This window comes from Mus caroli, chromosome 16 (assembly GCF_900094665.2).
Source record: "Mus caroli chromosome 16, CAROLI_EIJ_v1.1, whole genome shotgun sequence".
Lineage (NCBI taxonomy): Eukaryota > Metazoa > Chordata > Mammalia > Rodentia > Muridae > Mus > Mus caroli.
The window spans coordinates 32,568,176-32,583,173 of record NC_034585.1 but is presented as its reverse complement, the minus strand read 5'-3'; the positions used below and the strand labels follow the sequence as shown (position 1 = coordinate 32,583,173).

Sequence of the window (14,998 nt, the reverse complement as noted above, 5' to 3'; positions counted from 1 at the left end):
TTTTTTTTTTTTTTTTGGCCTGTAGATATAGTGAGTCAGATAATTAAAAGCCACAAGTTTGATTTGTTTGGACCATTTCATCTGGATAGTTTGGCTTTCAACATCCAGTTGTCCTTAGACCCATCCATTCTAATTGTCTCCCCGATCATCACATTGTTGCCTGCCTTTCTTTCTGTAGAGTCTAAGTTTGCGATCTCCTGAACAACAACAGTCTTGGAGCCCTCTACCATCTCTAACCTGGAGAAGAGCTGACTGATGAGGCCAGTCATGGTAACCCATACCTGTAATCCCAACACCCGAGAGGCTGAGGCAGGGGGAGTGTCGAGTCTGAGGTCAGCCTAGGCTATTGTCTCAAAGGGTCAAGGGAGAATAGGCTGGCAAGACAGCTCAGTGGTTAGAGACACTTGTTGCTCTTGCAGAGAACCTGGATTCACTCTCATGGTGGCTCTCCACCATCCATGGTCCTAGTTCCAGGGGATCCAACAGGCACACACATGGTACACATGCATGCATGAAGGCAAAGCATTCATAGAAATATAAAGTAAAACAAATAAATCTAAAAACAAAACAAAACAAAACTTGAAGCCTACCCACATAAACCAAAGAAGAGATGGAAGAAAGGACTTTGGAGCCAGGATCCATCCTATCCCAATGTAAAGATGTAATCAATCATACTGCCTCTCAGGCTCCCTGCCTTTTCTAGTCTGACCCTTGTCATTAGGGAACTCTCTCTCTCAGGCCCTTACCCTGCAGGATCCTCTTTGTAAACAGGCAGCTGGTGAGGAAGGACCCCAGTCCTGTTCCATCAAACTCACCAAGCCAATCTTCTCTTAGGAAAGCCTAAGCCCACCACTTGGGCACCAAGCCTCAGGGAATTCTGCCCTGAACCTCAACATTATTTTTATCAGCACCTAATACTGTGGGTTGCACAGCATAGGCGATTTAGAGATGCTTGAGGTTCACATTGGTGGAGAGGTAGAGATGGGAGACCTGCCATTCCTTCCTAAACTGGTGGCGATAGCTGGTGATAGGCAGAAAGGACTGACGGAGGGACACACACACACACACACACACACACACACCCCCGGTACACATATCTTTCTTGATTTGCCAGAGCCCAGGTGACCTTTACTCCTGGAGGGTCCTCTCTAAAGCTCAGAAACTCGAAGGTTCTTGTTGCTCACAGATCACACACACACACACACACACACACACACACACACACACACACACACCACTGTACTCTCTCGTTTTAACCCTTCTTTCCCCTGCACTGGGAAGAAGCTAGATTCTAGACAGGATGTTTTCTTTCCAAGCCTCTTACTCTCCCCCTCCCACATACCCTNGTACTGGTGAGGTCCCACTCTAAAGCTCGAATTCTCCTCTGCCCCTTCCTCAAGGTCGTGGGCTCCAGAAAGACAAGAAGCCACTTGTAAATGCCAAGAAAAAAAGGCAAGAGGGGTAAGGAAGACTGGAAAGGGGTGGACTAAAAGATGGGGGTGGGTAGGTAGGGAGGTTGAACAGAGCACCGCAGAATGAGGTCCAAGTCGGTACAGAATGCGGGTAGGCAATGGGAGAGCAGAGACGGGTGGAAGGAGATTGAATTTACAAAAGGGTGGAGAAAAGAGATCGGAGTTAAGGCCAGTGAAGGCAGGATCGTGTAGGTTCTAGACACAGTCAAACTTCCAATGCCCCAGTCCTATTTGGCTGACCAAGAACGTATGGCCCACTAAAGGTGGGCTGACCAGATGCGCTCTGCAGGCTCTTCTCCAATTATCAAAAGCCAGAAGACGATCGCAGGCCTGGGGGCAAGGTCCCGAGGCAACCGCTCCAGATCCAAACTCAGCGCCTACTCATGTCTGGCGCAGCAGGGCGAGACGACTCAGAACCGGGCCCCGGTAAAGCAACCAGAAGGGGTGAGATCGGCGCTTCAGGTGGTCGTCTGGTTCTTTAAAGTTTGAGGCCGGCAACGGAGCCCACATCGTTCGGCCGATCCTCTTCACCTTCGCTTTTTCTCCGCGGGTCCTGCTGCTACTTCTGTCTCAGCTCCCGCCCGGCTCGGGTCCCCGGATCCCCTTTCCCGTTCGCATCCCTCCTTGTGCCCAAGCGCAACCCCCCCCCCGCTCCCTCCCTCCGCGCTGGATCTCCCGCACGACGTGAGCGGAAAGTGAATGGGCAGCCCCAATCACAAAGACAAATTACCATGAGAAAAATAAATCAGGAAATCGCCCCTTTAGTCCCAGGTTCCCGCCGCCGCACCCGCTTCACTGGCTGAGGCAGGAGCGAGGGGCCCCGGGCTGCTCCATCCAGGGCCTTAGAGGGCAGAGTGTGGGCTCCAAAGGGCCCAGTTAAGGCTGGAGTAGCCTAGGGGGTGGAGGGGTCTGGGAAGAATCCGGCAAGGGCTGGGTTGGTGGCGGCTGCATGGGGACGTCCCTGCGCGGGAGATTTCACACTCTGGGCCGGCCACGCGTTCCCACGCGCCTCGCCGCCCGCACTTTTCCTCTGCCAGATTTCCCCGCCCGCCCTCTGCTGAGCCTCTGTCTCGGCCCAGTCTCCGTTCCTTTGCCCCCTCGCTTTCCCTGGTCGGTCCCCATACTCCAGGCCCGCGATCTTGGTCTCCGCCGCGGCTGCAGCCTAGACGCGCTGATCGCAGCCCAGTGGAGCCAGAAGCCAGAGCCAGCGGGTGTCAGGAACGCAGCAGCACCGGTGGCGCCCCAGCCGAGGTAGCCCCAGACAGCATTGAAGCCCCGGGACCCGCGCTCCAGCCCCCTGAAGCCTCACCAACGTGCCTCCAACTTACCAGCGCCCCCGGACTCCCACCCCTCTACCCATCCTAGTTGCTGAAGTTTGCAACTCACAGCCCCAGCTGGCGAGGGAAAAAGCTCCGGGAGCTCCCGGACTCACCTCCCGGCAGCACGCGCAGGTGCCGGGCTCCCCGCGGCCCTGGGTTCCGGGCGGTGCGGACCACAGCGACGAACCCGAGGGCTGGTGGCCGGTCTGGGAATGGGGCGGCGGAACAGCAAGGCTTCGGACTACGGGTTCAGCGCTCCGTCGCAGTCTCCGACTCGGGTCGGGCCCGCTGCGCTCAGGCTGCTCCAACGGCCGCTGGATGCGCGGCCGACCGGCGGGGCTCGGCGGAGCTGGGCTCCAGCACCAACCCCCGCGCTCCAACTAGCTCCAGACCCCGCGCGCCGGAGCGAGCCGGGAGGAGGAGAGTGAGGGAGCAGGCGGAGGGGTGGGGGGGAGGCGTGGGGGAGGAGTTGGAAGCCAGAGGAGAGAAGGAGGGGAGCGGGAGAGAAAAGGAGGAGGGGGATGGAGAGGACCTGCGACTGCTGGCGCTTCACCCGCCAGCCCCGAGGAGAGTGGGAGAGCGCGAGGGGGCGCCCTCCATCCCGATTTCGCCCCTTAGCAGAACTCCGGCCCCTCGCTTGCGAGCTATGGGGATGGGTGGACAGAAGCTGCCTCTGTCCTAGGTCTCTAGCCTTTGCCATCTTTTGCTAGGTCTTACCTTACCGTGCTCTACCATCCCCATCTCAAACCAACCCCAACTTGGAGCCTGAGAAAGCTCTCCCCCCAACACACACCCTGGGGTCCCCAATACCCCAGCCCCTTTAGCTATGTAGAAACATTTTTCTGCCTGTGGATTTGAAATATGAATGAGAAATGGACCGCGTACTAAAACCCGGGAGATTGTAATCAACTCCAGCAACAGCGAGATGCTAAGCTGCTGGGCTGGACCGGAAAGCCAGAGCTGACCGGTTGCTACAGGATCTTGGGTGAATCCTTGGGTGTAGCTCACAAGCTACAGGATCTTGGGTGAATCTCTCTAAGTCTCAGTTTCCTCGGCTGTAAACTGGCGTTAGTGATGTGCACCCTACCGAACCTCCTATGAAGAACCAGCAGGGGATCCAGGGAGTGAAATGGCTTCAGGAACACTGGGAGGGTATCCAAAGAATGTTCGATCCTAGAGGGAAGGAGTAATCTCCGCAGCAGAGGGACCCTTAGCGCAGCCACACCGGCGGGATTGTTTCCAAGTTAAGTGATCTAGTGTATCTGATGGCTACAAGTCGACAGAGAAAGTCGAGGAGCGCAAGCTTCAAATCCTAGATGCTAGGGCTACAAGCACGGATGGAAAGGGAGCCCTCTGCTGAACAGAAGAGGTACTTTAATTATAAAATAAGGTGAGCTAAGGAAGTGAAAAAGTGGGAAAGACAAAGGACCTGAACAATTAAAAGAAGTGTGCTTCTAAGAGAGAACCAGAGAAAACCGCCAAATAATACTTTAGGGGAATAAAAACGTTAAGAGTCTCTCTGGAATGCTTTGGAGAATTAGAACCCACTCCAGGTGAAGCACTTCGTGTTACAAAATGAAACCTCGGAAAATGCAGAAGGATGGAGATGGTAGGAGTCCCAGATGCAGGCAGTAGGAGTCTCAGGATGCAGGCAGTAGGAATCCCGGGATGTTTCCCCCCAGTACCTCCAGGGGAGTGGAACAGAAAGGGTGTGCTCTAAGGAAGCCCTTTATGAGGTGCTGTGAAAAGGGAAACAGTACCAGACCTCAGAGAGATAGCCTTTCTAGGGCAACAGAAAAATGCTGAAGCTCATAATGTGCTGCATAAAGAAGAACTCACAAAGATAAAACCTATTCTGGGCCCAAAGAGAGATGCAAAGATGGGGATGGGGAGAAAGCGTCGTCTGAGCACAGACACATCTAAGCCGGAGGTCAGCTCTGAAGAAGCAGTATGCACTACACAGACCAAGAGATCTGGAGAGTAGAAGCCAATTTCTAGAATCTCTGGACCCCTTTCATGCTATACACACTGGCCCAACCCTCCCCCACACTCTCAATCCCTAGAGGATTGTTTTCACCATGGCAAAGATACAAATATGTGAACTATAAAACATCTCTTTTTAAGATTTCTTTTCATTCTATATGTTGGTTTGTGTGTCTGTGTGAGTGTATGCCATGTGTGTTCTGGTGCCCGTGGAGACAAGAAGAAGACATTGGATCCCCTGGATCTGCAGTTGTGAGTCCCCTGGTGTGGATGCCGGGAATCATACTGAGGTCCTCTGCAAGAACAGCAAGAGAACTGCTGAGCCATCTCTCCAAGCCCTTAGAAGCACCGTTTGGTTAAACCAAAACCATGATGTTCCATAAGCTGCATGAAGTGAAGGGAGGCTGTTTGGCTGGCTGGGAAAATAGGCAAATGCCTTCTGGATGATTCTGAGGGCCACCACTGTCTCTTGGAAAGCCTCCGAAGCCTCCGTCCTTCACGCGTCTTCCCACCGCCTTTCCCTTTCCGCTGTTCGCACTCTTCCCTCTCCATCCTCTTCCCACCATCTTCCCACACCCCTTCCTGGCTTCCCCTCTCCACCTTATGAATGAGCAGGGGAGGGAGGTTGGTGCAGGAAGAGAAGAGGCGACACCCTTGTCTGGGGGAAACAGGAAAGGTGACCATCATCTTTAGGAGGAGCCAAGAAGGAGACACTCAGAGACACAGGCTGAGGAGCAAGCCTGCTCACAACCCTGAGCTAATTAATCCTAATTGCATCCTACTGTGTTGTATTGATTACCAGTGATTACTCAAGGACTCTCAATACCAGAGAGCTCCAGAGGCTGGACACTAAGAAAGGGGACAGTTTCTTCCTGAGCCTGGCTCACCACCTGCTCCAGGCATACCCTGGTACTTGGCCAACTCAGCCTGGAGAGAATCTTAGAATTATTGTACTTGGGACAAAATCTGAAGCGCTGGTTCCAGCAGCAGCAGCAGCAGCAGCTCCTGCCGCTTTCTTAGACCTTTGCAATAACCTCTGTGATAATTACTCCTAGGAAGAGCCATCCTCCACCTATCTGAACACTGTTAATTAAGCTGAATGTAAATACAGTAATTAATACCAAATTATCGCAAACAAACAAGCCAAAGAGCAGTGAATGTAGCGGGTGACCAGAGTTCTTAGCATTCACTCTTGATGTAGAAATTCCCGAATTATCTAGAGCTGAGGTTCCAAGAGATTAAGAAGTTTCCATTTTCAGGTTCAAGGGTGGCAAGCTGAGAGGACAAGGCCATTCCCTTTCTCCCTTCTGAGTGACTCCCTCTGAAAACTGGTATAGTATAGCTTTTCCCAGGAGTGACATTGTGTGTGTGTGTGTGTGTGTGTGTGTGTGTGCAAATGCCTGTGCCTAGCCTCAGCACAAGCACAAATCTTGTCTAACAGCAAAAGGCAAACAACAGCCGGCTGTATAGTGATAGGAGAAAGAAAATTGAAAACAAAAAAAGAAGCCGTCACTTATAACGTCCAAATTGTTTCCTGGTCCCAGAATTGCCTGCTCGTTGTGCTGTGGGAAGACAAGGGGCGGGGGAAGCAAATGCCCATCTCAGAAGTCACTGTCACTTTGTGAACCAAAAGCACACTCAGGTCAGAGGAACTGAAGTGTCACTAAATGACAGCCTGGCTATTGTCCTCAACTACCATGAGGGATCTTCCTTCCTTCCTTCCCTCTAACTGTGTCACTCACTATGTGAGGCGGAGAGGTCACAGGAAGACCCTCACAGGCAGTCAGTGAAGGGGGTTAAACCCCAGTAAGCATAAGAGAAACCCCAGGACAAGCGCCCCACGGGCACTTGGAGGGCCAATGCCCGGCTCTATCAGACAAGCTAAGGAGTTCTTCCCTGAAAAGGGCTATTCTAACCGGGAATGAAAGATGGGGCAGGAATTTGCCAGACAGAAGTGGGAGGAAGCAGAGTATTCCAGGCAGAGGAAATAGCATGTGTAAAAAGCACAAGGCGATATAATTAGATTTGTGTTTGAAGAATTACTTGGCCCTGGTTAGGAGATTCCGAGAGAGCCCAAGCAGGAACCGTGAGCAGGTGTGCTGTGTGGTGGAAACAGCATCACACCGGCAGTTCAAGCCTCAGGTCCAGGATGGCTAGGTCCATGAAGAACTGCATGACCTTGAACAAGCTTTTCATATCCTTCTAGACCTCAGCAGTGTCTGGTGGATAAAATGAGAGTGTCAATAACGGGTTTCTCAGGACCACAGAATCCCATGATGCTCTCCCTCCATTTACCCATACTTCTTTCAGTCTTGCTCTATTTTATGCTCCGGGTCAGAGTCATACTGTTTGTTCTTGCGGTGTGCACAACACTTGACAGTCTATGAAGGTATCTTCCGCCTGCTGTTTCCTTAACCTCCGCATGGGTATGGAGGGGACAGGCACACTGGAGCCCTCAGCTGCTCTTTCTCATCAGCTGTCTGTAAATGCCATCTCTGTGCTGCTGACACTCAAGCTGTGTTGAGTCTGCAGCTCTGACCTCACTCTGGAAACCAGATACATATAACTAACTGCTGGGCCTCCCGCTACCGCAGTGGTTCTCAACCTGTGGACCTCCATCCCCTGGGAGCCCTAGAGCAGATCTTTACGTTAGGATTCATAACAGATAACAGTAGCAAAATTACAGCTATAAAGTAGCGACAAAGATGATGCTACGGTTGGGGGTCACCACAACATGAGGAACTGTATTAAAGGGTCGTAGCAATAGAGAGGCTGAGAGCCATTGCATTACAGGAATGAATACCTTGTGAGCTCCCCACACTTACCCTGAGCAATACCTAGGATCAGATGAGTGCCACTCTTAAACTCCACTCTTGTATATAAAAACTCCATTTCCCTAGGGTTGGGGATGTGGGTCAGTGGTAGAGCACTTGGCCATCATGTGCAGAGCCCTGGGTCCATCCCACCACAAGTACCCAATCAACCAATACCCCCGCCCCCCAACCCCACCACTCTCATAATTCCCCTAAGCCACAGTCACCCCACACCCAACATGGAAACCATTGGTAAACCCTGCTGTGTCTTCCTTTTCAGACTCTCACCTTGGCCTTTCCCATCTCCTCTGCCAGCTCCCCAGTTCCAGCCATTCTCCTGTCCCTGGATGTTCACTCTGCCTGTTTCCATCCTTCTGCCTTGGGCTACTTTCTAGACAGAAGTCCTTCTAAGTCAGATCCTGTAACTCATCTGCTGGAAACCCTCCTGTTGAGCCCCTATCCTTCTAGATAAACGGCCATATTCTTACCAGACCCAGGTATCCCCCGCTTCTTTTCAGCCACACCCCTCTCTGCTGTCCCTCAAAGCCCCAAGGCTCTCTCACCAAGGAGAGATGTGTTTGATGTTTCCATCTGGAGAGCTCTCCATCTGCCAGATGTCCACATGGGTCAATTCCTCTCTTCAGTTTCTGCCATTGACTATCACCACCTGACATTTCATCTGAATTTACGTGCCGTGAAAGTAGAACCCACCCGATCAATACTGCAGCCTCAACCCACAGGAAAGGACTCGGCAAAAGCAGCAGGCGTTAATACTTTGGCTCATGCAAATATTAACTTTTCCCATTTTGCAAGTAGGAAAACTGAGGCCCAGTAATGCAACCGGTTCTTTCAGAGCCGAGGCTTGAATATCAACTCATCCCCATTAGTTGATTTATTCTTAGATAGTATCAGAGTTGCTACCTTAAGTGGGTTGCAATAGAAGATGTACATGGCAGTATAAATAGAGTGTTGGTTTCAGCCTTGCCCTTGGGTGTCATTTCTCTCCTCAGGCCCCTCTCTCCCTTCCTCTCTTCCACTGTTCTGACATAGAATATGGATTTGGGCTGTGTCTAAGCCAGGGGCGAGAGAAAGGTGTGAAGATCAGGAGACAAGCTAAGAGCATGGCTGACTTAGGGCCCTTGCTAGACTTCCTGGCACCCAGGATAAAAGCAGAAGAAGCACTCAACTGCAGGCCAGGGGCCGGGGTCCCTCATAGGATATTTGGGCCCAGAGAATACTTTCAATGAGAGACTGGTATCTGTGATGATTTCCTGGGACCAGGTTGAAGAGGCCTGGACAGAGGTCTCAGACAGAATTAGAACAGGGTGGATGTTGCTGGGCAAGGTTCGATAGCACAGTTGTTGCTGGGCAGGGCTAGACAGAGAAGGTATTGCTGGACATGGTTAGGACAGGATGGGTGCTACTGGAGAGCACCCAGAGAGACACATCTCACCAAGAGCATCCAAGATTGTCATTAAGAAAGTTTGTGCACCTTGTACTTAGAGGTCACAAACAGAAAACAGCAGGGATCAAGAAAGAGCCTTCTGCCAGGTTTGGTGGACTACCCCCACCCCCTCCAATGTGGTTAAGAGGCCCAGAGAAGCTCCATTCTCAGAACCATTGTCTCTGCTGTTCCATGGTTCCAATTTCTCAGGCTGAGGAAGCAACAGGCAGACAATGGTCCATGATAATGCTGGCAGGCTGAGGAAGCAAGAGGCAGACAATGGTCCATGGTAATGCTGTGACCTCGTCCCCAACCTGTGGAGAAGCTTTTCGTGGCAGTGTTATTGACTGGGTACACCCGAAGATGAGAGAAGATGTTGCTGGATCATGGGTGGCAGGAAAAACGGAAGCTTTGAATGCTATGGAGAGGAGATGGGCTTCTCCAACACCCCAGGCTGCAGGAATCCTCTGATAGTGTGGGACAGGTGACAGTGGCAGACTAGAGGAACTGGAACAGTTACAAGGCAGGCGTGACAGACTCAGGAGCTGGCCAGCACCTTGCAGAGGTCCTAGACATCCAAAGGAAGATGGAGAAGAAGAGAAAAGAATATGAGACTCAGTATGGTACTTAGAAGGGAAGAGTGTGGGAGCCAAGTGAGACATAAGAAAAAGACTGGCTGGGTTGGGAGAGTTTGCGCCTCTCCAGCAGTTTGCCTGTTGCCAGCTCTGCCCTCGGTCTGGGAAGTGGGAGGGGGAGGGTGTAAGAGAGAATGGCATCTTGATAATGATGCATGTAGCTCTTATTTCTGATATCAGTAAGAAGCCCCAATTTTGGCAGGGGAAGAGGGAGGGAGGCTTTTTTGCTTTCAATCAAATAAGAGTTTTTGCTACCTTCGTATTGGCTCAGCTCTGTGCTGGGGAGGACACAGCCAGCAGTTAAGGGATGATCATCTTAGTGGGGACGGGAGTGCAACCAAGCAGGTGAATGCCTGAGTAGCTGTCCCAGACAAGAAACTGAGGACAAGGTCATTAGAGAGGGAGACCTCAGGGTTCCATAGGGAAGCTCTCTGGAGGGATATGCAGTCACCTTCAGCCTCCAAAATGTGCAGGGGGAGAGAAGATATTGGTGGAGTTCCTTGAGAAAAGAGAAGAGTCAGTACCCGTAATCAACTTAGACCTGCCCATTAGGCTTTCGATAAAGCTTTCTAGGAAAGGGCATTTAAACACTTAAATCAACGTGAGAAAGAGGAATAGCTTAGTGACAAAAGGCAGGGCGATATCAAGTTTAGTGTTTTCTAGAAGGTATGCTACTAAAACTCCGTTATCCAGAGTCCATGCAAGGAGGAATGAGTGTGTGGTATTTGGGAACCCTAGGCAGGAAGATTGTGAGTTTATGCTCCATAGAAAGGCCAAGGCCAATCTGAGCTTGGAAACAAAAACAAACACAATATAATATAGACACACGGAGGAGTAATATCCATCCTTAACAACGAAGGCCATCCTCATTGATGCTCCATCATGAGTGATCTTTAAGGGATGAGAGTAAGCGCAAGAAACCAGACACATCAGGGCAAGTGCGGCATTGCTGCATCTATGTGGTACCCTACTCACAGATGAAGAAGGCAGGGGCTGAGGAGACGGCAAGCACTTACCACACGAAAGCATGAGGCTCAGAATTCAGATCCCCAGAATCCACATAAGTGCTTGGTGGACTGTGGCTGCTTTCCTCTGTTAGAAAACAAAGAATAATCTTGTGTGGCACAAAGGAACTCATGATCAAAGGGAAGGTAAATCAGCAGGGCATTGACTGCAAAAATGACAGACCTTTTAAGGGGAAGGTGATGTGAGTCCTTGCTGTGCTAAATCCCTTTGATAGGAAAGACAACATGAGGGTAATCGTAGCCTCTGAAGGTGGACACTGGGATCCTCAAGAATACCTGGCTGTTGAGAGTAGCCATCTCAGTCAACTCTGGATCTGACCGAGATCTTCATTAATGAGCAAGATAGAAAAGCTATCGAGGATAATTTCCAACACAGGACTTCACAAGCACCCATATACTTACATCTATCCACATGCAAGCAAATATAACATGCCTGTGTCAGGGGCGGGGGAAGGAAAAATGAGGAGCTATTGTTAAGCCGATGTAGAATTTCATTTGGAACAATGAAAGAGGCTCAGACACGGAGGTGATGACAGCTATGTAATGTGTATATGTCCAATGCCACATGAAACTGTGTACTCACATGAGCCAGGTGTGGTGACACAGTGCTGTGAACCTAGCGCTTAGGAGGCTGTGGCAGTAGAGGCACATGTTCAAGGCCAACTGTGGCACTGTGTTCTGAGCTGCTCACCCTTGCCACAGAGAGAGAGAGAGAGAGAGAGAGAGAGAGAGAGATTTTGTAGCAAACAAATTCTCCTATAACCAAACACTAAAACTGGGGTGGTGACTCCAGAACTTAAGAAAAGTAGGAAATTAGTATAAATAGAATGATACAACTCATATACTAAAAGATGACTTTTTTAAAAAACAAGATTTCACTATGTTGTCCAGGTGAGCCTCCAATTCCAGGTTCTCCTACCCCCGTGTCCCACCTCAGCTAATCCTGTGGATCAGAGACTCAAAGACGGATGCAGCCCTTTATAAGTGTGCAGAGGAGAAAGGGCTCACGTTTTCCAAAGCTTCCTGATGAGTGTCACCCAGAGCTAGGGTTGAGTGCTCACAGCATCAAGGCTGAAAGCATCAGCCTCCTCTGGTCTCCATCCAGGCACTGCGATTGGCTGGCTGCGTGTTGATCAAGCTGTTTAGTCTCTGCTTCCCAATTTCCTCTCCTTCAAACGTTGGCACTCATAAACCATGAAGTTGCAGAAAGGATTACGAGAGACAGCACAAGCTGAACCCAGGACATTTAAAAAGTGCACTGAATGTTAGTTCTGATTAGCATCAACCTAGTTTGTACAAATTGGCTGAAAGGGAACAGGTAAGTTTAACATGGCGCATACAGTATGCTTAAGAATAAACAAATCCAAACCCTGTGACTAGCATCTCTATCAAGAATGGGTGCTTGAAATTATTTCCAGCTCCCAGTACGTGAATTTGAAATATTACTTTGCTCCAACTGCTCATAAAACATACCAGTTGTCAGCAAGGGGTGCGAACCACCCCCAATAACTGCACCCATGCATGTTCATGACACTGGGAAAGGAAGAGAGAAAGAACAAGCTAGTGTGACTGAGAGAAGTCAAGCCATAAAGGTTAAGAAAACTCTGAGATGGGGTAAGGGCAGGGTGGGACTCAGTTAGCTCATCAATAACCCCGAGAAGGTGAACACAGACTCACGACAGCCAAGTACCCGCCGGAAGGGAAGATGATCAAGGAGCAGCTAGAACAAATAAAAGAAATGGGTAATAAACTCCTGGAGCACATTACTTCAAGATGTAGGACCTGAGGGAGATATCAATGAACTCACACAGGGTCTGGAGAGATGAATGTCAGAGTTAGAAGTGGCTACCCAGGGAGGCTGGCATATGTCCACCTTGAAGGTCAGTGATGGGGAAGGCAGTGGGTGTGGCTCCTCCACGGTGGAGACGTCACCGACAGAGGATGCAGGGCTGAGTGTTCTCAGTGTTCCTTGGGAGGGGGTAAAGGGGTGGGGAATGGAGAAGGCTGTCTTTGGGGTCAGAAGGAAACTAGTTTAGCTAGAGCCTGTAGTCCAGAAAGGAAATTTGTATGCATAACTAAAATCAGATTAAAACTTTAAGATATTCAGAGCCAATAATGGGGAACTGCGGATACTCTAAGAATCATTGGGGGTTGTAACCCCTTTAGCCCAACCCCTTTTAAAAAGATACAGAAACGGAACTCAAGGTGATAAATGCCAAAGCCCTGTGTGTTAACAGCGGAGCAAGGGAATCCCAAGACCCCTTTACTACATGTGGGTGGACAAAGGCTGAGAGGTCTATAGAGAAAGCTCATTACTGAAGCAGTGAACTTAAGGCAATGTCTACCTCCTCTGGGACCAATATAAAACAGCTTCACCCTCTCTCAGCCCCATTAGCTTGCTGGTAAAGGGAGAGAGTTTTTTAAAAAAAATTACAAAGCTGATTTCTTGGGCTTTACTTTCTTAGCTGGTAGAAATAGAAGCTTTCTTCAAATTCCTCCCATAATGCTTACAAGTCCCAGCAAATGATTCAGCCAAATCCTAGTGGCTATTATACCCCTGTGCATGGCATAGTGTTGCATACACTGTAAAAGCTAGACAAATATTTGAATTATGGGGAAATTCTTCTTTTCCGCATGGATTTCCACCTTAAGTACAGAAATGCTATTCCTTCTCACAGGAGCCTGAAACCAATCCCCACGTCCTTGATGAACGTTCTGGCTTGGCTTTCATCTAGGGCTTCTGTCTAGGAGGTCTCAATGAGTTGGTGTCAATGCATTTTCAACACAGAGCATGAAGTGTTGTAGACAATACAACCTATTCTTCTTCTTTCCCCTAACTAGGATAACTAAGAGAGGTAGGCAGACATCAGAGACTTCAAACAAGGAAGGCATCGAAATGAAAGCAATCTGGAGACCTTGGAGTGAGTATTCACTGCTTGCATAGTGTGTAGTTCTAGTCACTGGAACTGGAAAAGACTATAGTGTCCTTTGTAGAGAGAATATCTTGTGCCAATAGTGTATGGATACATCACTATCTATTAAAATGCCTACGGCCTATGGCGTAGGCGGGACATAGAAGGTGGAACATCTGGAAGGCAGAAAAGGATTCTGGGATAGAACCAGGAGATGGACGATCCATCTGGGAAGTTGTGAAGAGATAGACATGTGATACCTGAACACAGGTAACCAGCCCACGTGGCAGAATGTAGGTTAAAATAATTGGGTTCTTTTAGTTGTGATTTAGTCAGAGAAGAGCCTGTATCAAGGTATTTGTAAATATATTTTGAGTCTGAGTCTTATTTCCCGGATGGGGTTGGAAGGACAAAACAAGACCTAACTTTATAGTCCTTTGTTACAATGTTTCTTTAGGCTTCACTATTTCCAAAAAGGATTCAGGGCAGGTCAAATAGGTAATAAAACGAACAGATTTCTATCTATGTACATAAATGAAATGAAATGAAATGAAATGAAATGAAATGAAATGAAATGAAATGAAATGAAAAAGTTACCAGCTAGTTGGTGGGGTTGATGGGATTCAAGAAGGGAGGAACTGAAGGGTGAGGCTGGGCAGAGATTGAGATGGTCTGTGAGAAGAGTCATAGGCCCTGGTAGCAGTTGGCCATGGCCGAGGGGGTGAAGATGGGTGAATATGAGCATCACAGGTTGGCTCACTTATGATGGAGCCCAAAGTTGTACATCTGTGAAGGTCCTGGGTGGGGAGAAAGTTTTCAGTGTTTCTTTGATCAGTCTAATAAGGCAGAAGACCTGGTGAGCAGATAACAAAAGAGGCATGCTGGAAGACTTAAATTTGGACATGAGAAACAGCATTGCATTGGGGAAGACAAGGAGTACACATACAATCTATGTGCTAGCTCTTCGTTGCTATGACAAAATACCGGAGTGGGGTGAAGAGTTGAAAAGGAAAAAGGATTCCTTTGGATGTGCAGTTCCAGCTTGTGATCAGCTGGCTAGCTCCATTGCTATTGACCTGTGATGAGCATTGGCAGCAAAAGCCAGTGGGAGAGTAAGCTGCTGTCAGGTGGTGGCCAGGAAGCCAAGAGACAGAGAGCAAGCCTTTGCATGAGCAGATTTCTTTCTGCTGCTTTTCATTGTGCTCTTTGCATTAAGAGTGTTTTTTTTTTTTTTTTAACCTGTCAGTTGCTGTTCTGTAGACAAGCCATCTGTCTACAGGAAATGCTGTCACAGACACACCGGAAGTGTGCTTTATTTAATCCCTTAGGTATCTATCACTCAGACTAATGAGGTAGCTGATCATCACACAGCAACACTTGAGATCTTTTTAAAAG

General features: G+C 49.2%; 1 protein-coding gene across 1 annotated transcript in view; it reads right to left on the bottom strand.

The window, feature by feature from the left end:
- The window catches only part of Sema5b (semaphorin 5B), a 122,022-nt gene extending 118,983 nt beyond the window's left edge, over positions 1 to 3,039 (bottom strand). Inside the window, exon 1 of the mRNA XM_021185096.2 lies at positions 2,905 to 3,039. The gene's annotated coding sequence lies outside the window, so the exon portion shown is untranslated. The remainder of the gene's footprint in view (positions 1 to 2,904) is intronic.
- Positions 3,040 to 14,998: the final 11,959 nt, after the last annotated feature.